Genomic DNA, 20,414 nt, shown 5'->3' with positions numbered 1-20,414 from the left:
ATTTGCTATACTCTGTTATCTCTGTCATGGGAAATCAGTTCCAATAGTTGCACCTCCACTCCCTTTTTCTATTCTCCATATGGTTTGACTTCTGACAAAATCTTACCCATCTTATGGATTTGAATTCCATCTATACCTTGACAATCCCAAGATCACTTTTCCAGCCTGGATCCCCCTCCTCCTTGAGCTCTAGACTGCTGACTGCTGTACTAATAATTCCGATTGGATTTCTAATAGACATTTCAAATTGATGATCTAAAAACAAAAAAACAAGCTGTCCCCCCCCCCCCCCCAACCAGCTGCTTCTGCAGATTTTCTTGTCGGATAAAATGGCAAATCTGATAATTTATCAGGCCAAAAATGTTAGAATCATCCTTGACCAAGTCTTTTTATATACCCCCAAATAGTACTTCCAAATATATCTAGAATTTGACCACTTCTACACCACCATTGCTACCCCTGCTGGTCCCAGCCACTCTAATCGTCTACTTGGCTGATTTTAATGGCCTCCTAATCCATGTCTCTGCTCTCAGTTTTGCCCAAATATGCTATACGGGGGGAATCTTTTAAAACAAGTCCAATCACTGCTATTTAAAAATGCCTCTAAAACAAAATGCACAGGCATTCCATTTCTCTCCGACTTGGACCCTGGCATCATGGGCTCTCATTTACTCATTCCACTTGGCTTTCCTGTACTTGAGGCTTGCTTAGATCTCAGAGCTTTAGCATTTCGTTCTTGTATCTTGAGTAATCTTTCTCCAAAGTACAGTCTTTCTCCAAATATATGTATGGCTAGTTTTTCTTCTTCCTTTACAACTCTGTTCAAATGTCAGATTTTTCCTAACACGTTCAAATATCAAACCCTCTCCTTAAACTCAGACACCCCCTTCTCCTTAACCTGCTTTATTTTTCTCTATAGAATAAAATACTCCTATATATATACATATACATATATACGTATATGTATATATACATATACGTATATATGTATATATATGTATATATATATGTATATATATATATATATAATGTATATATATATTAAAATGTAAACTCCATGGTGGTGGGGGCTTTCTTTGGCACACCTTCAAATCCCCAGCTCCCAGAGCCATGTCTGGCACATAAGATTTATTGAATTAATTAATTTAAACTTCCACCTACCTGCACACGATGGTCCATGGTACTGACTTCCCAGGAGTATGTTTGTGTACATTTTTATTAACCACAAAAAGTGATTCACCATGGAAAGCAATTCTTCAGATGAAAACAAGAAATTCAGATAAATATATGAAATGACTATTATTTTTGACCAAATATTAATAATAATTAGAATAAAGTGTGGAAAAGTTGAAGCACACTATACTTTTTAAAAATTCAGCAATGTTTCTATCAGTCACTGATAATTCTACCTGCTGCCATTGTCACACTGATGCTCTGGGCTGCCCAGGCCTCTTGCTCTCCTGTCATGATGACGGATGCTTCAGGTGGCTGCAGTCTGACACTGCTCTGCAAAGAAATCTCTATTTCAGTTTCTCGCAGTTTCCTCTCCTATATGGTTAAAAGGGCCTCCAAAAGAATATTAAAGGGAATAGAGAAAAGCAAGTACAAATGATACATACTCCTTAATGCTCAGAAATAGCTTTCCCTATCACCCAATCTGTGGTAAGGGACAACCAGATACATTTTTCATTTATTGAGTATTAATTCATTTTTAGGTCCCCAAATTTTACAGTTGTGAAGAGGGAGTGGAAGTTGTTCAATCAATATGAGAAATAATACCTGCAAAGTTACATCCTCTTGGGGAAAAAAAAGTGTAATAATGGTAAGAGATCATACTGCTAATACTTAACCTTAGAAATTTGAGTAACTCTTTAAAAGAATATTGACTCCTCACCATACACCAAGGCTTGTTCTAGGCATAAGATCAACTTCCTGCCTCGTGGAGCCAACAATTTAGCAGGGAAGACAAAAAACATAGTTATCCCAATAATGGATTCAATTTGAAATAAATCACATTAAGACGTGCAGGGATAAATACTAGCTTTACCAGTTAAGTATGTTGTTAAACTTGTTGAATATATAATTCTGAATGAAAAGTGGGCTGGAATAACCTGTAACTTAAAATTGACAATAAACAGATAATCAAATATACATATTAAATGCATTAAATCACTTCTTAGATCAATAACAGACTTAGGAAATATCAACACAAGGCACAAGGTGAAATCTGTATACACTGTGCTATTAGAAAAGCACATCTTGATTATAAACATTGCTTCCTCAGAGGGCCCTTTTTCACCAAATTTCTAAAGCTTTTTGCTTCCATTATTTTCTACCACAGCACTCAATTTCAATCCAGATGCTAATCGCTCTCTATTCTATCATATATATATTTATATATATGTATATGTATAAATATATATAAATATATATGATATGATTTATATATGGTATATGATGATACATGATATATATGATAAATTATATATGATAAATATAAATATATATGTTATATATATATAAAATTTGCTATCAATTTTTTGTATTGCTTACCTATTGATTATCTCTTCCTGTATTAGTGTCCACTTCTCAAAGGCCGGAGGATTGGTCTCTTGTTTTCCTTTGTATTTCCTTCAATCCTGAAGAACAGGGTGTGGCATGTAGTTGTCGTTTAATATTTTTTCAAGAGGAAAACTATAATAAAACATAAAGCAAGCCATCCTGCTATATTCCGACTATGTATACATATATTGCTGAGTGTGTATCAAACATTGAATGCCTAGTTCAAGGAATTTTTGTTCCTATAAAACAGTGTACAAAAAATTCATAAGCATCTACCAGAGTTAAATGGCTGTCTTCCACACTTAAACAGTCCAGTAGATTAATCAGTACCTTTACAGCACCTGTTGGTGGAAGTAACTGTGTTTAAATAGTGCATAAGACAAATAAAATCTCCCGTACAAAATTATATCCAGTTTTTAAAGGCAACATTTATATTTATCAAAATTTTTTTTGCATTGCAAAAGCAGCTTGAAGCTGACCAGTGAGCCTCAATACTAGAAATACATATGAGGAAAGATCCACTTGAAAATGCTTGAATAATGCTCACTGACATTAGATTCTTACTCTGGGTGTTCATATTAAACAAGGCCATGGGCACTCCTGACCTTCTGTGCTTGAGTAAATGGCAGGCTCAGAAGAATGAGCCTTCACAGGTGTGCTCTTGATAAAGTATCGTCACGCTACATGCAGCCACACAGCTGTTAGCCCAGGATCCAAAAACTATGCCAAGTACACATGGCATACAGTTTTGTGACGTTACCTTGATAAATCAAGGGAAGGTGTAGGGTGGAGAGATTACTGATACTTTACAAGAAAATACCAATTTTAAGTACCTTTAATAGAGTGAATATAGCTTATAAGCTCAATTTGGATTGTTTAACTAGGAATTCTTTCTTCCCAGAAATACTGTGTAAAACCTTACATAGGAAGATTTTCTAGTTTACCTTTAAAGAAGTAGACACACACTCATGTTATAAAACAAGATTATATTCATGTAAGTTTCCTGGATCACCCCTATTCTATAAAGTTTATAGCAATAAAATGTAGCTGTGCCATTTCCTGATGTCAAAGATGTAATCATGTTCTAAAGCATTGGTATCATTTTGTGACCATTTTCCTGAAAGCAAACCTTTGTGTTACAAAACAAAACAAAACAAAACAAAACAAAATAAAACAAAAAACAAAAAAACAAACACTGGGAGAGCCTGGGTGGCTCACTTGGTTAAGCATCGGACTTTGGCTCCGGTCATGATCTCATGGTTTGTGAGTTCAAGACCCACATGGGGTTTCTGCTGTCAGTACAGAGCCTGCTTAGGATCTTCTGTCCTCTCTCTCTCTCTCTCTGCTCCTTCCCCCCACTCAAAAATGAATAAACATTAAAAAAAAACTAAACATCTTAGAAAAATATTCATAGCAGCTTTTTCATGAAAGCAACTCAGTTCAAATATTCATCATCTGTAAAACAGATGAGTAAATTACGATTTATTCAAAGAATTTGGATACTCTGCATCAGTAAAAATGAAGCACAGCTCATCCATAAATTTTGAAGAAAAAGCCACAGAAAATGATGTATTAAAAAATCTCATGGGGGGCGCCTGGGTGGCGCAGTGGGTTAAGCGTCCGACTTCAGCCAGGTCACGATCTCGCGGTCCGTGAGTTCGAGCCCCGCGTCGGGCTCTGGGCTGATGGCTCAGAGCCTGGAGCCTGTTTCTGGTTCTGTGTCTCCCTCTCTCTCTGCCCCTCGCCCGTTCATGCTCTGTCTTTCTCTGTCCCAAAAATAAGTAAACGTTGAAAAAAAAATTTAAAAAATAAAAAAAATAAAAAAATAAAAAAATAAAAATTTAAAAAGGGGCGCCTGGGTGGCGCAGTCGGTTAAGCGTCTGACTTCAACCAGGTCACGATCTCACGGTCTGTGAGTTCGAGCCCCGCGTCAGGCTCTGGGCTGATGGCTCAGAGACTGGAGCCTGTTAGCGATTCTGTGTCTCCCTCTCTCTCTGCCCCTCGCCCGTTCATGCTCTGTCTCTCTCTGTCCCAAAAATAAATAAACGTTGAAAAAAAAAATCATGGGTGAAGTACAAAAATACATAAAACTAAACCATCTATTGCCTAGAAATACATAAACATGTGACAATACTATTTTAAAAAAAGCAAGAAAATGAGTAGCACATATTAGGTTAGTGGTTCCAGAGGAGGATAAAAGGGGATTTAAATCAGGAAGGGGCAAGTAGAAGGGTTCTCTGACTCTAGAAATGTCCTATTTCTTAAGCTCAATGATAAATATGTAGATGTTTATTCCATTACTATCCTTTAAACTGTACCTCTATTTTATATTCCTCGGAATATATGCTGTAACTCAAAATAAGAAGTAGATAAGAAAAAAGAACTCTAGTAAGAGTAATATGAACCATAAAAAATGACACTGTTTGTAAACTTTAAGCATGAACAGAAGTGGCGTTAGTCCCTGTTTATCTTTGTGGTATAATACAAGTGAACAGTTAACAAACAAGTGAGAATGATTTTTTGGAACATACTGTTTCATAGATGTGTCCTTTGATAGTTATGTCATTTGTTAATCTCATCTTTGCTAGGTTTTTTAGCAGGCTAGCCTGTGAACAGAAAGGAGAGGATGTGGTTTTAAACTCCTCTATAACTGCAGCAGTATGTAAGTTTTCAGTTTTCATTCCATTTATTTTTATTTTTATTTTTTTTTAAATTTTTTTTTCAACGTTTTTATTTATTTATGGGACAGACAGAGACAGAGCATGAACGGGGGAGGGGCAGAGAGAGAGGGAGACACAGAGTCGGAAACAGGCTCCAGGCTCTGAGCCATCAGCCCAGAGCCTGACGCGGGGCTCGAACTCACGGACCGTGAGATCGTGACCTGGCTGAAGTCGGACGCTTAACCGACTGCGCCATCCAGGCGCCCCATTCCATTTATTTTTAAAAAAAACATGTAAGATGGGGTGCCTGGGTGGTTCAGTCGGTTGAGTCTCTGACTTATGCTCGGATCATGATCTCACAGTTCATGAGTTCGAGTCCTGTGTTGAGCTCTGTGCTGACAGCTCAGAGCCTGGAGCTTGCTTCAGATTGTGTGTCTTGCTCTCTCTCTGCCCCTCCCCTGCTCATGCTCTGTCTCTTTCTGTCTCAAAAATAAATAAAACATTAAAGAATATTTAAAAAAACATGTAAGTTACTACCAATGTGTATACATCACTTGAATCATAGACTTGCATAATTTTGTCCCAGCATCAGATAAGATGAACAGATTTTAGCCTGTATGTTAAGCTCTATAAGTTGAGAATGGAAAACAATGTAGCTATTTCTTACATCACGTAGCATATCTTTTCACTATACTGAGTAAATGTTTCTAAATTATTCAGAATTAAAATGTACTTAATTTTTTATCTGTTCTGTTAGCATTTAAAGTAGACTTACTTTCATGGCTTGCAGGAATCTCTGTATCCTTTATATACATAGCCATTTCACTCAGCAGAAAGTATCCTCTGGATAATAAAGCTCTAGAAATGAGCTTGGGAAATCACAGGATGATATATGCACAACATATCTAATATATATAGCACAGCAATTTACACATAATAGGTTATAAATAAATAACAGTGGAGTTGAATGTATTTGAAATTTATACCTAAATAAGCACCAGTTTTGTTTAAACTCTGGATGAACTTAGAAAAATTTCAGAAATGCATATAAAGCTTGAAATGGTTTTCTACAAAAGTTTCTATTTTTCTTAAAAAAAATCTCAGGAATTTTAAGATTACAAAAATTTTAAAAGACCTTCCCTCACTAATAATTAAATGTCAAATATAGAAAAGTAAAATGAAGAATTAAAATCTTTTCTTAGGGACTCTGGAGTTGAAAAATTTGGATTTTAGTCCCAGCTATTTTGTCTTCTTGGGCAAGATAGGTTTTTTAATCTCTACTTTTTACCTTTCATTGGGGTAAAAAATAAGGGGGATGATTTTCAAACTGTCCCTAAAGTAGACTGATGGTATGACCAACGAGTTGAGTTAAAAAAAAAAACAAAAAACAAAAACAGCTGGATTTAGTTCTTGCTCCATCATTTATTACATGTAGGTTACTGATTTAAGCTTTTAGTTTTCTATGAAAAACTTAAATATTGGTAGATTTAGATGAAATATATAGAAGTTGTGGTTTTTTTGTTTTTTTGTGTTTTTGTTTTTTTAACTAAAATTCTGTATAGGTATGGGCTGAAACTTTAAGAACCTCAGCTACATTTCGCACCCACTTGTGGTCCAGACCACCAACACAGATCACTTTTCATGCTGATACTATAAACATGAGATGAGCCTTTTATGCAAGACACTGACTATAGGTGACTTAATAACCATATGCTCTCAAGATGCCTAAATCTTGTGAGTTTGAGTTTTGCCATTTTATATTTCTTATTTGGCTGTTTCTTGCTGTCTTAATGTGTACTTTTAAAATCTTAATAGATCTTTCCCGACTTCTTGATGTTGCTTTACTCTCACAGTTTAGCTTACTTCATTGCATCCACAGGGGCTCCTACCCTGAAATTAGGAAACAAGAAATACTGATCAGGATTTAATCAGGTAGAGAGTATGGTATATCCGTTGAAATTCCTCCATTTAAAATTTCTCCTTGCATGTTTCAAGTGAATAAAATGCTTGTGCCTGCTACAATTTGAATGATATATAACTATCTGCTTAATTTGAGATTAATTTTAGCTTAACTCTTAACTCTCAAACTGTGGACACAATCCTACAAAAACTAAAATCTGTGATCCCGAAGAATTACCACTCTCTGCCTGATACCCCAGTGCAGTGTTTTCCAAAACACAACTTACTTTAAAGCTCACATGTCCGATTGTTGATGTCTGTCTCTATTCTCATAAAAGCTCATCAACCTAGAACATCCTGTCTTTTACATACCATTACCAGAGTATTTTTTTATGTCCAGTTAGCTGTACCTACCCTTTAACATAGTCAGGGACACCCCCATATATTGGTAGTGGGGAAATAAACATGTACAGGCAGGTATAATTTTCAGGACAGTAGGTGATCAGTGAAGTCTGGCCTCTGCCTCCCTTTCAGTTTCCATCTCCTACCAACTACCCATGTTTGCTAGACCTCTTGCCTTTTTTTTTTTCTTATTCAAACAGGTAGACTTTATTTTTCTTTATATATATATACATACATATATACATGTGTACATATATATGTATATATGTACGTATATATGTGTATTTATATGTATGTGTATATATATGTATACATATATAATTATATATAATTTGTCAAATTGGTTTCCATACAACACCCAATGCTCATCCCAACAGGTACCCTCCTCAATGCCCATCACCCACTTTCCCCTCTCCCTCACCCCCCATCAACCCTCAATTTGTGCTCAGTATTTAAGTCTCTTATGGTTTGCCTCCTTCCCCCTCTGTAACTTTTTTTCCCTCCCATTCCCCTCTCCCATGGACTTCTGTTAAGTTTCTCTGGATCCACATATGAGTGAAAACATGATATCTGTCTTTTTCTGCCTGACTTATTTCACATTGCATAATACTCTCTGGTTCCATCCACGTTGCTACAAATGGCCAGATTTCATTTTTTCTCATTGCCAAGTAGTATTCCATTGCATATATAAACCACATCTTCTTTATTCATTCATCAGTTGATGGACATTTAGGCTCTTTCCATAATTCGGCTATTATTGAAAGTGCTGCTATAAATATTGGGCTACACGTGCCCCTATGCATCAGCACTCCTGTCTCCCTTTGGTAAATTTCTAGCAGTGCTATTGCTGGGTCATAGGGGAGATCTATTTTTAATTTTTTGAGGAACCTCCACACTGTTTTCCAGAGTGGCTGTACCAGTTTGCATTCCCACCAATTCCCAAGAGGGTTCCCATTTCTCCACATCCTCTCCAGCATCTATAGTCTCCTGATTTGTTCATTTTAGCCACTCTGACTGGCGTGAGGTGATATCTCAGTGTGGTTTTGATTTGTATTTCCCTGATGAGGAGTGACGTTGAGCATCTTTTCACGTGCCTGTTGGCCATCTGGATGTCTTCTGTAGAGAGTGTCTATTCATGTCTTCTGCCCATTTCTTCACTGGATTATTTTTTGGGTGTGGAGTTTGGTGAGTTCTTTACAGATTTTGGATACTAGTCCTTTGATATGTCATTTGCAAATATCTTTTCCCATTCCATTGGTTGCCTTTTAGTTTTGTTGGTTATTTCCTTTGTTGTTTCCTCCTTCATGAGGTCCCAATAGTTCATTTTTGCTTTTAATTCCCTTGCCTTTGGAGATGTGTCAAGTAAGAAATTGCTGTGGCTGAGGTCAGAGAGGTTTTTTCTTGCTTTCTCCTCTAGGGTTTTGATGGTTTCCTGTCTCACATTCAGGTCCTTCATCCATTTTGAGTTTATTTTTGTAAATGGTGTAAGAAAGTGGTCTAGTTTAATTCTTCTGCATGTTGCTGTCTGGTTGTCCCAGCGCCATTTGTTAAAGAGACTTTTTTCCATTGGGTATTCTTTCCTGTTTTGTCAAAGATTAGTTGTCCATACAATTGTGGGTCAAATTCTGGAGTCTGTATTCTATTCCATTGGTCTGTGTGTCTGTTTTTGTGCCCATACCATACTGTCTTGATGATTTCAGTTTTGTAGTAGAGGCTAAAGTCTGGGATTGTGATGCTTCCCACTTTGGTCTTCTTCTTCAATATTACTTTGGCTATTCGGGGTCTTTTGTGGTTCCATACAAATTTTAGGATTGCTTGTTCTAGCTTCAAGAAGAATCCTGGTGCAACTTTGACTGGGATTGCATTGAACGTGTAGATAGCTTTGGTAGTATTGACATTTTAACAATATTTATTCTTCCAATCCACGAGCATGGAATGTTTTTCCATTTCTTTGTATCTACTTGAATTTCCTTCATAAGCTTTCTATAGTTTTCAGTATACAGATCTTGTACATCTTTGGTTAGGTTTATTCCTAGGTATTTTATGCTTCTTGGTGCAATTGTGAATGGGATCAGTTTCTTTATTTGTCTTTCTGTTGCTTCATTATTGATATATAAGAATGCAACTGACTTCTGCACATTAATTTTGTATCCTGCAACTTTGCTGAATTCATGTATCAGTTCTAGAATACTTTTGGTGGAGTCTGTCGGGTTTTCCATCTAGAGTATCATGTCATCTACAAAACATGAAAGCTTGACTTCATCTTTGCCAATTTTGATGCCTTTGATTTTCTTATGTTGTCTGATTGCTGATGCTAGAACTCCCAACACTATGTTAAACAACAGTGGTGAGAGTGGACACCCCGTTGTGTTCCTGATCTCAGGGGGAACGCTCTCAGTTTTTCCCCGTTGATGATGATATTAGCTGTGGGCTTTTCATAAATGGCTTTTATGATGTTTAAGTATGTTCCCTCTATCCCGACTTTCTCATGGGTTTTTATTAAAGAGGCTGAATTTTGTCAAAAGCTTATTCTGCATCAATTGACAGGATCATATGGTTATTATCTTTTCTTTTATTAATGTGATGTATCACATTGATTGATTTGCGAATGTTGAACCAGCCCTGCAGCCCAGGAATGAATCCCACTTGATCATGGTGAATAATTCTTTTTATATGCTGTTGAGTTCTATTTGCTAGAATCTTGTTGAGAATTTTTGCATCCATATTCATCAGGGATATTGGCCTGTAGTTCTCTTTTTTTGCTGGGTCTCTGGGAATCAAAGTAATGCTGGCCTCATAGAATGAGTCTGGAAGTTTTCCTTCCCTTTCTATTTTTTGGAACAGCTTGAAAAGGATAGGTATTATCTCTGCTTTAAATGTCTGGTAGAATTCCCCAGGGAAGCCATCTGGTCCTAGACTCTTATCTGTTGGGAGATTTTTGATAACTGATTCAGTTTCTTCATTGGTTATAGGTCTGTTTAAGTTTTCTATTTCTTCCTGTTTGAGTTTTGGAAGTGTGTGGGTACTTAGGAATTTGTCCATTTCTTCCAGGTTGTCCAGTTTGTTGGCATATAATTTTTCATAGTATTCCCTGATAATTGCTTGTATTTCTGAGGGATTGGTTGTAATAATTCCATTTTCATTCATGATTTTATCTGTTTGGTTCCTCTCCCTTTTCTTTTTGAGAAGCCTGGCTAGAGGTTTATCAATTTTTTTTTTTTTTTTCAAAAAACCAACTCTTGGTTTCATTGATCTGCTCTGCAGGGTTTTTTGTTTTTTGTTTTTTGTTTTTTTTTTTTTTTAGATTCTATATTGTTTATTTCTGCTTGATCTTTATTATTTCTCTTCTTCTGGTGGGTTTGGGGTGTCTTTGCTATTCTGCTTCTATTTCCTTTAGGTGTGCTGTTAGATTTTGTATTTGGATTTTTCTTGTTTCTTGAGAAGGCCTGGATTGCAATGTATTTTCCTCTCAGGACTGCCTTTGCTGCATCCCAAAGCACTTGGATTGTATTTTCATTTTCATTTGTTTCCATATATGTTTTAATTTCTTCCCTAATTGCCTGGTTGACCCATTCACTCTTTAGTAGAGTGTTCTTAACCTCCATGCTTTTGGAGGTTTTCCAGACTTTTCCTTTGGTTGATTTCAAGTTTCATAGCATTGTGATCTGAAAGTGTGCATGGTATGATCTCAATTCTTGTATACTTATGAAGGGCTGTTTTGTGACCCAGTATGTGATCTATCTTGGAGAATGTTCCATGTGCACTTGAGAAGAAAGTATATTCTGTTGCTTTGGGTTGCAGAGTTCTAAATATACCTGTCAAGTCCATCTGATCCAATGTATCATTCAGGGCTTGTGATTCTTTATTGATTCTCTGTCTAGATGTTCTATCCATTGTTGTAAGTGGGGTATTAAAGTCCCCTGCAATTACCACATTCTTATCAATAAGGTTGCTAATGTTTGTGATTGTTTTATATATTTTGGGGCTCCTGTATTTGGTGTATAGACATTTATAATTGTTAGCTCTTCCTGATGGATAGGCCCTGTAATTATTATATAATGCCCTTCTTCATCTCTTGTTATGGCCTTTAATTTAAAGTCTAGTTGGTCTGATGTAAGTATGGCTACTCCAGCTTTCTTTTGACTTCCAGTAGCATGATAAATAGTTCTCCATCCCCTCACTTTAAATCTGAAGGTGTCCTCAGGTCTAAAATGAGTCTCTTGTAGATAACAAATAGATGGGTCTTGTTTTTTTATCCATTATGATACCCTATGTCTTTTATTTAGAGCATTTAGTCCATTTACATTCAGTGTTATTATAGAAAGATATGGGTTTACAGTCATTGTGATGTCTGTGGGTTTCATGCTTGTAGTGATGTCTCTGGTACTTTGTGGTCCTTGGAACATTTCACTCACAGAATCCCCCTTAGGATCTCTTGTAGGGCTGGTTTAGTGGTGATGAATTCTTGCAGTTTTTGTTTGGGAAGACCTTTATCTCTCCTTCTGTTTTGGATGATGGACTTGCTGCTTGGCTGCATATTTTTTCTGTTCATTACATTGAAGATTTCCTGCCATTCCTTTCTGGCCTGCCAAGTTTCAGTAGATATGTCTGCTACTACCCTCTGTGTCTGCCTTTGTATATTAAGGTCCATTTATCCCTAGCTGCTTTCAGAATTCTTTTTACCGTTGTATTTTGCCAGTTTCACTATGATATGTTGTGCAGAAGATTGACTGAAATTACATCTGACGGGAGTTCTCTATGCCTCTTGGATTTCATTGCCTGTTTCCTCCCCCAGCTTGGGGAAGTTCTCAGCTATGATTTGTTCAAGTACACCTTCAGCCCCTTTCTCTCCTTCTTCTGGAATTCCTATGATACAGATACTGTTTCATTTGATTGCATCGCTTAGTTCCCTAATTCTCCCCTTGTACCCCTGGATTTGTCTATTTCTCTGTTTGTCAACTTCCTTTTTGTCCATAATTTTATCTTCTAATTCACCTATTCTCCCTTCTGCCTCTTCAGTCCATGCTGTGGCTGCCTCCATTTTATTTTTCACCTCATTTTTAGCATTTTGTTTTAATTCATCGTGACTATTTTTTAGTCCCTTGATCTCTGTAGCAATAGATGCTCTGCTGTCCTCTATGCTTTTTTCAATCCCAGCAATTAATTTTATGCCTATCATTCTAAATTCTTGTTCAGTTATGTTGCTTAAATCAGTTTTGATCAATTTGCTAACTATTGATACTTCCTGGAATTTCTTTTGAGAAGAATTTTTCTGTTTTGTCATTGTGGCTAGTTTTCTGTCTCTTATGCATTTTATTTTATTAAAAAAAAATTTTTTTTTCAACGTTTATTTATTTTTGGGACAGAGAGAGACAGAGCATGAACGGGGGAGGGGCAGAGAGAGACAGAGACACAGAATCAGAAACAGGCTCCAGGCTCTGAGCCATCAGCCCAGAGCCCGACGCGGGGCTCAAACTCACAGACCGCGAGATGGTGACCTGGCTGAAGTCGGACGCTTAACCGACTGCGCCACCCAGGCGCCCCTCTTATGCATTTTAAAAGCTTGTTGTGTGCTCTGCACCTGTGAGCACTGGTATATTAAAGGAGGGTCATACAGTGTCCAGGGCCTGGCGCTTCAGGAGGTGTTTTTTTGGAGATTGTTACTTATTCTTTGTTGTGTGACTTTGGTTATTTTATTACCCTACTCGTAGTGATACTTTAGACCCTCCACCAGGTGTGCTTTGATTTGTTCCTTGGAATAGCCCTAGAGTTAATCCAGGCAATGCTGCATTGCTTATGAGTAGTAGCTGTCCACAGGGTCTGAGCTGCTCTGGTGGATAGCAGTTTCTCAGTGCAAAGGGGCGTGGTTTGGTGTAATCTGGACCCACCTCCACTATGGGCCTCAGGACTGATCCCTGAGGCCCTGCCTTGGTGGTGGTGGGGAGGGGGGAGGAAGGGGAATGGTGATCCCCCAGTCTCCTCTCCATGGCTGGACTTGGTGGACTCTGTGTGAGTCGTCCTCACTGTGCTCAGGCACAGATGGGGTGGTCCTTCTTCCTCCGCCAACTCCCCTGACCCTGCACTTGGCTAGGATTCAAAGACCTGATCCGTGTGCTATGGCAATGGGGAAGCGCCTCTCAGTGCAGCCTGATATGTGGTCCCAGCTGGCTTTGTCTATGCCACCACATTCAGGGAGGACTGACTTCTGTTGCAAACTGAGAGCCGTCACCCTTGCTGGGAGTCCCCAGGGTGGCAAACGCAGGCAGGCTTTGTCTTTTTCCACAGCACCCCAGGGAGACGGCAGCCTTTTCCTCCTCCAGACTGTGTCCTTGGCCCAGTCATTGCACCTGGGATTGGTGGGCATAGGCAGGTTCTGTACTGTCATGCAGCCCTCTGGGGAGGGAATCAGTTTTTCCAACTGCGGACTGAGCCCCTGATCTACCACCACACCCAGGCTCCTCTCCTCCCCAGGTGCACGAACAGGGAGCCAGCTCCAGTGCAAAGAAAGCCCCACAGTGTTAGAGATCAGATCCCTCTCAGTCTCAGTCCCAGGTCTTTCTCCTGTCCAGATAGAGTCCTACACTTGACTAGCTGCTCTTTCTCTTCCCTTTGTCTCTCTGCAGAAGGGGGTTCCTCCCCTCCGTGCCCATGCAGCCGTTTTTTATCTCCCCCAGTCCTCAGTTACCCACCTATCTTCTTTCCAGCTTCCCCGTTTTCTTCCTAGTATATTCAGTCTCTTTTCCTCCCAAGTTCTGGTGTTCAAAGTACTTTTTGGCTTCTGCACTTCTTTGAGAGTTGTGGGAAGTATGGATCCCCCTACTTCTCCACCTTGTTGGCCCCTCCTCTGCTACTTTCCTTCCTTCGTCTTTGTACTTGCTGTTCTGCTTGGCTGGCCCTTTTTTTTTTTTTTTAATAAACTAGGGTTCTCCACAAAAACAGTACAGACACACATACACACACACATATTTTCATGCACTTTTTTCAGAATTTACGTGTGTGTGTGTATAGATCTATAGATAGATGAAAGACATTTATTGTAAGGAATTGGCTTACATGATCATAGAGGATAAGTCCCAAGATACGCACTTGGCAAGCTGGACACCCATGACAGCTGATGGGTAATTCAGGTCTGAGTCTCAAGGCCTGAGAACCAGGAGAGCCAGTGGTGTGAATTCCAGTTGAAAAGCTAGTGGGTTCGAGACCCTAGAAAAACCAATGTTCAGTTCGAGTTTAAAGGCAGGAAAAGACTGATGTCCCTGCTCAAACAGCAGAAGGAGTTCCCTCTTAGCCTTTTCATTCTATGAGAACTTCAGATGACTGGATGAGGCCCACCCACATTAAGGAGTGCCATCTGCTTTACCCAGCAACTGAAATGCTTGTGTGATATTTTTTTGTACCATTCACATTCAATTTTTTGTAATTGAAATGTAAGTGACACATAGCTGACATAACTTTGTACTAGTTTTAGGTGTGCAGTCGAATGATCTGATATATATATGCATGCATGTGATCACCACAGTAAGTTTAGTTATCGTCTATTACCGCACATGGTTACACTTTTTTTTCTTGTGAAGAGAGCTTAAGATCTATTCTCCTAGCAACTTTCAAGTATACAACCCAGTATCCTCAACTATAGTGATCATGCTGTATGTAATGTTACTAGGATTTATAACTAGAAGTTAGAATCTAACTGAAATGTCAATCTACCCAGAAACATGCTTCTAGACACACCTAGAATAGTGTTGAACCAAGTGTCTGGGCATCCTAGGGCCTAGTCAGGTTGACACCTAAGTTTAACCATCCTAACACCTCAGGTAAACGCCTCTTCCATGAAACCCTTTCTGTCTCTCCAGCCCAATGCAGCCATTGCTTTCCCTTAAGATGCTTAGGAGAACATTATCCTGCTTTGTATCCTTCAGAACCCTTACTATCTGAAATTATTCTGTTTAAAAATAAAGTGTGTTGATGTAGAAAATGCTAATGATGCACAATGCTAAGTAGTAAAATGGATACAAAATTGTTCCTAAAATATTCAAAATGGTAAATGGTAATCATGTATTTATAGAAGCAGAGAAGACTGAAAAAATATATCAGTATTTTATCTTTATGGTGGACTTCTGGATGATTTTTGTTTTTATACATTTTTCTGTATTTTCCATTTATATTCTAATAAACTATTAAAAATAAGTTATTTTTAAAGATATTTCATTCATGTCTCATTTGTGTCTTTAAAATGACCTCTCATATGTGTATTTATATACAGTACCACTTAGCAAGCACCTAGTAAGCGGTTAATCATCAGGTGAAAAAAATATGGGAAATAATCTAGATTTTTTTTGGATAACTGTTTTTTTTAAATAAAATTTAAAAGGCACAATTATAGTATCATATTTAATACTCAACATGCAATTCTGAGTATATTATATGGAATTGAAGATTACAATTACATGAATCATTAAAATATTTACAAAGATGTCTAACAATTCTTTTGCTCTGTTAAACATACATGTTTTAGTAAGTACTGTTCTCCATAATTTTATAAGCAAAGAAGTATTTAAAATAGTAATCAATTGGTATAATCATACTTAATAATTGAGCGAATAAAAAATAAGGATAGTAAAATTAATAGAAAAACCTACAACCTACAAAGATAATAAAAATCTATAAATAGGAATATCAAAATATGGATGAGTCAAGACTCCCAAAATGAATTTCAAGATGATTTCTAAATCAGTTGAAAGCTTAAAACCTTCTCCTACCTAAATAATGCATAGTGTATTTTAGGCCACAAAAATGATCATTTGATTTTCAAGACAATTATGAATCCAAGTATATCAATTTTGTTCAACAAACAGCAAAATGATTACTTTTAAATATTGTTCCTCTAAGTGACCTATTGGCATTTCTAATTTAAATTTTAGTCCAGCTGATTTCCAGATCTTCTAGACCTGTAATTTCTGGCTCATGGCCTAGAGCAAATAGAAGAGGGCCAACATGTATTAGTGGAGTATCTCAAAGTGTTCTATTCATTTCCCAACCTTAAGGCAGGTGTTCAGCCTGGCCTCCACTGTGCTCAGCAAGTAATGGGCAGAGAGGAGAGAAATCAATGTGATCCACCTTGAGAGAGGCCAAAAGTGTTGAGATAAAGAAAGAGAAATGTCCAAACTGACAAGCCAACAGGCAGAGAGAGACAGGAGCTGGTGCTGGTTGAGAGAGAACTGAGGAGAGGAGAGAGAGGAGGCTGGGCACCTGTTAAGCAACCTAAGAGACAGAGAAGATGGTGAAAGGGGATTTTATGACAATTGGTTCTGTGACATGAATGATCTCCTGGGGTATTTTCCAAGAGAATTCAATGAAAGTTTGAGTTGCTTACCATGTAGTATTTAGAATGTTACATTTTGCTTCTTTGAATGTGATACTGTGTAGGAAATGGGCCAAAAGGACCACCTTTGTGGGACAGGATGAAAGCTATGACCTCCATTTCACACAAACTTGTATTAAGAGTTTTATAATTAAAAAAAAAAAAGAGTTGCATAGTTTAAGCACTAGGCTAATAATCTAGCATACAAATAACATCATAAAATACTATCATCTTTACATGTAAACACAGCTTAAATCTGATCACTTTGTATCCCTTCTAGGTGGCCACAAAGCCTTGACCATTCTCCTTGATACCCACTTGATCTACTATAAAAGAGCCAAAGTGCTTCTTTTAAAACGAAAACCGTATGACATCATTTCTCCGATCATAACCCTCCAGTGCTTGTCATCCAACTCCGTAAAATTCTCACCAAGATTCCACGTGCCGCTTCCTTGAGACTTCACTGACCTCTCTTGTGTTGGCTTTCACAATGAACTCTTGTCTAAAACAGGTCCCTGCCCCCATCATTCTCTCAATCCATACTTTTTTCTTCATAATATCAGTAGTTGAAGTTAGATCTTCCCTTTATGTATTTAAATCTTACCTGTATCCCCTTCTAGCATGTGAGCTCCATGAAGTTAGGAACTTTGGTCTGCACTCACCTAAAGCCGCACTGCCAGACCAGTGTTTTTTATATATGAAGTTGAATGGGTGAATGACAGATGAATGCATTTCTAAGAAAACTTCCTGTCCACAGAAGTTGACAATACCTACCATGTGCTAGGTACTGGGCTGGTTACCAGGAATATAAAAATGAGGTAGAAATGGCCCTCAGAGTGCTTAGTGTTAGAAAAGCCAGAAATTACATAAAAGGCTAAATAATCACAACTGATTACATGTGTAAGCTAGTAAAAATCCAAGAAAAAACAATTTACATTGAACGTAAATTAAGCTCTCCCTTGAAATTTCAAGGCTATATTTAAACAAAGCAGATTGATGTTTCTGTAACATTTGCCATTTTTCTCTTTGGTGTTCTCTTTTAGGAAGGAAAAGAATAAATATACAGTGGTGAGATCAGGGCAAAAAGGGGTTAGAATCCTATAGTGTGCAGAGAAGTTGAGGTGGGAAGTTTGTGAAAACAGAGAAGCAGAGCACGAGAAAAGAGGACTTATGGTGTATGGATGGGTAGCTTTTCAATTGACCATTTCTATATGCTCTGTGGAAACACAGTTCAAGGACCTTGGTTTATGCAGTCCCCTACTGTTACCCCCCACAATGATTGTGGTCTGAAATGCTCTAATGGCCCCAAAATAATGACTTCATAATGTATAACATCTTATTATTTATCAAGTGACTTGGAAGGTTTAACAGTCTTGATGAAGATAAATCATTCTCACATAACTTTTAAAATGTCAAGCTTTCACACACAAACATTTATATATTTTTATGTAACTACTCTTCCTCAGAACATCCCTCCCTCTCCTCATATTTTATTCTGAATAGAGAAATCTGGGATTGACCTCATCAGACACACTTCTCCCTTGCTTTGCCTATTACCAGATGGTTTATAAAAATATAACCAGTTATCAGAAGATTTTTTTTCTATTTAATGTTTAAAATTTCCTTTTAAACCTGTTTCTTTTTTTTTAAAAGATATTTAATGAGGTTTTGGTAAGAACTTCATAACTGAGAACTCTTAAGTGAAAGTTGAAATTAGAAAGATAAACATACTTGAGAAAAATAATACTTTATATAATATGCATTGTGGATTTTTTGTGTTGTTGTTGTTTAAGTGCTTTATCTAATTTTGACAACTCATTCTAGGTAAATTACAGCAATTAAATGTTTCTTTGACAGTGTCTGAGCCCTGCTCTTGATCTGTTTCTGGTTCTGTTGAAAAGCTCAGCTAGAAACTCTTTTGATCAGTGTCTTCCTGTCATTACTAGGGTCTTGCCATCCTGCAACCTCTTCTAAATTTACTTTCCCTTTATCCTCTTTCTTTCTGTAATAGCTTACCTTGCCTGTGCATCTCCACTTTCTGGAAGTTGTTTATGCTTTGCATATCTAACCACTCTCTGGCAAGTCTCCTGCATGTGGTCACAGCACCCTTGTGCATTTCCTCATCTGGTTAGACTCTCAGCATCCTAAAACTCCCTCCTTACCATTAAAGCCATATGCATCTGTGACCCCTACCATGAAACCTCCAAAAACATCACCAGTCAGGGAGGTCTCACTTGCTGCCCAGGATCAGGGAGAGTTGTGTCTTTTTCTAATGTAGTTTCCTCCTGGATGCCATTAAAAACATATTTACTAGGCATGTATTAAGAATTTACCATGTGCCATGCTCTATTCTGTCTCTTTTCATCTTCACGATAATCCTCTGAAGGAAGTACTATTATCAGCATTTACAAATAATTTGTTTTTCAGTAATTGTGGCTAGAATGGACCAGAGTAAAATTACCCCAAGTGTCTTGGTTAACTGACTTCAGAAACCAACTGAAAAGACTTAGCATTTTTTACACTTTTGTGCTTTTTTTTTTAAATTTCAACTTTAAAATTTTTCAGATATATTTTTTGAGAAATGTAAAGATTCAAAATGACCTCCCCCCAAATTTGTGGCTTCTCTTTATTTAACATGTTATTCTATAGCAAAGTAAGTTCTCCTTAATTTAGAAGGTGTACATTTCAAAAAAAAAAATAGAACTAGCTTTAACTTATTGAAGCAAACGACTAAAAAAGTAAATTTAAATACATATGTAGGGGTGTCTGAGTGGCTCAGTCGGTTGAGCATCTGACTTCGGCTCAGGTAGTGATCTCAAAGTTCATGGGTTTGAGCCCCACATTGGGCTCTCTGCTGACAGCTCAGAGCCTGGAGCCTGATTTGGATGCTGTGTCTTCTCCTCTCTCTGTCCCTCCCCCATTCATGCTCTGTCTCTGTCTTTCAGAAATAAATAAATGTAAAAAAATTTAAAAAAATACATATGTTAGGCATCTGTATAGCCTGATTCATTGGTATGCAAATAACAAATGATTTTTACTTATGAGGAAAAAATATAAAATCAACTGAATCACCTGTAGGAAGCCTAGTCTGGGTGTGTGAATCCAACAGTGGGATTGGGGGAATGGCTGAAAGTTTAAAAATTAATCCTTTTAATGTTGTACTAAAAGCTTTAGCCTTAATTAACTAGAACTGAGTTTTCACTACAGCAGTGTTTAAGATTACAATTATAATAAAAACAACCAAAATGAAATTGCATGTAAGTAAAAATGTTTTGATATAGTAACTGCTATTATTTTCTCTATTTTAATTGCCTTTCCTCTTTCAAGCAGTAATAAGCAGTAAGGATATGCAGCACTTACTTTCCTCTGGGAAGGGATGACTTAGCAAAAGCAGCAGGTGAAGCAAATTCTTGACTTTTGAAACTAAAAAACCAAGGACCAGCCATAAAATAATCTAGAAGGATGTATGATCAGTTCAAGCCTGTTTTTACTATCCGTAAGATTAAATCAAGTTTGCTAAATGAAACATA

Source organism: Herpailurus yagouaroundi, unplaced genomic scaffold (genome assembly GCF_014898765.1).
Source record: "Herpailurus yagouaroundi ecotype Mexico unplaced genomic scaffold, PumYag 159, whole genome shotgun sequence".
Lineage (NCBI taxonomy): Eukaryota > Metazoa > Chordata > Mammalia > Carnivora > Felidae > Herpailurus > Herpailurus yagouaroundi.
The sequence above is the reverse complement of the archived record's forward strand: the minus strand, read 5'-3'. Positions refer to the sequence as shown.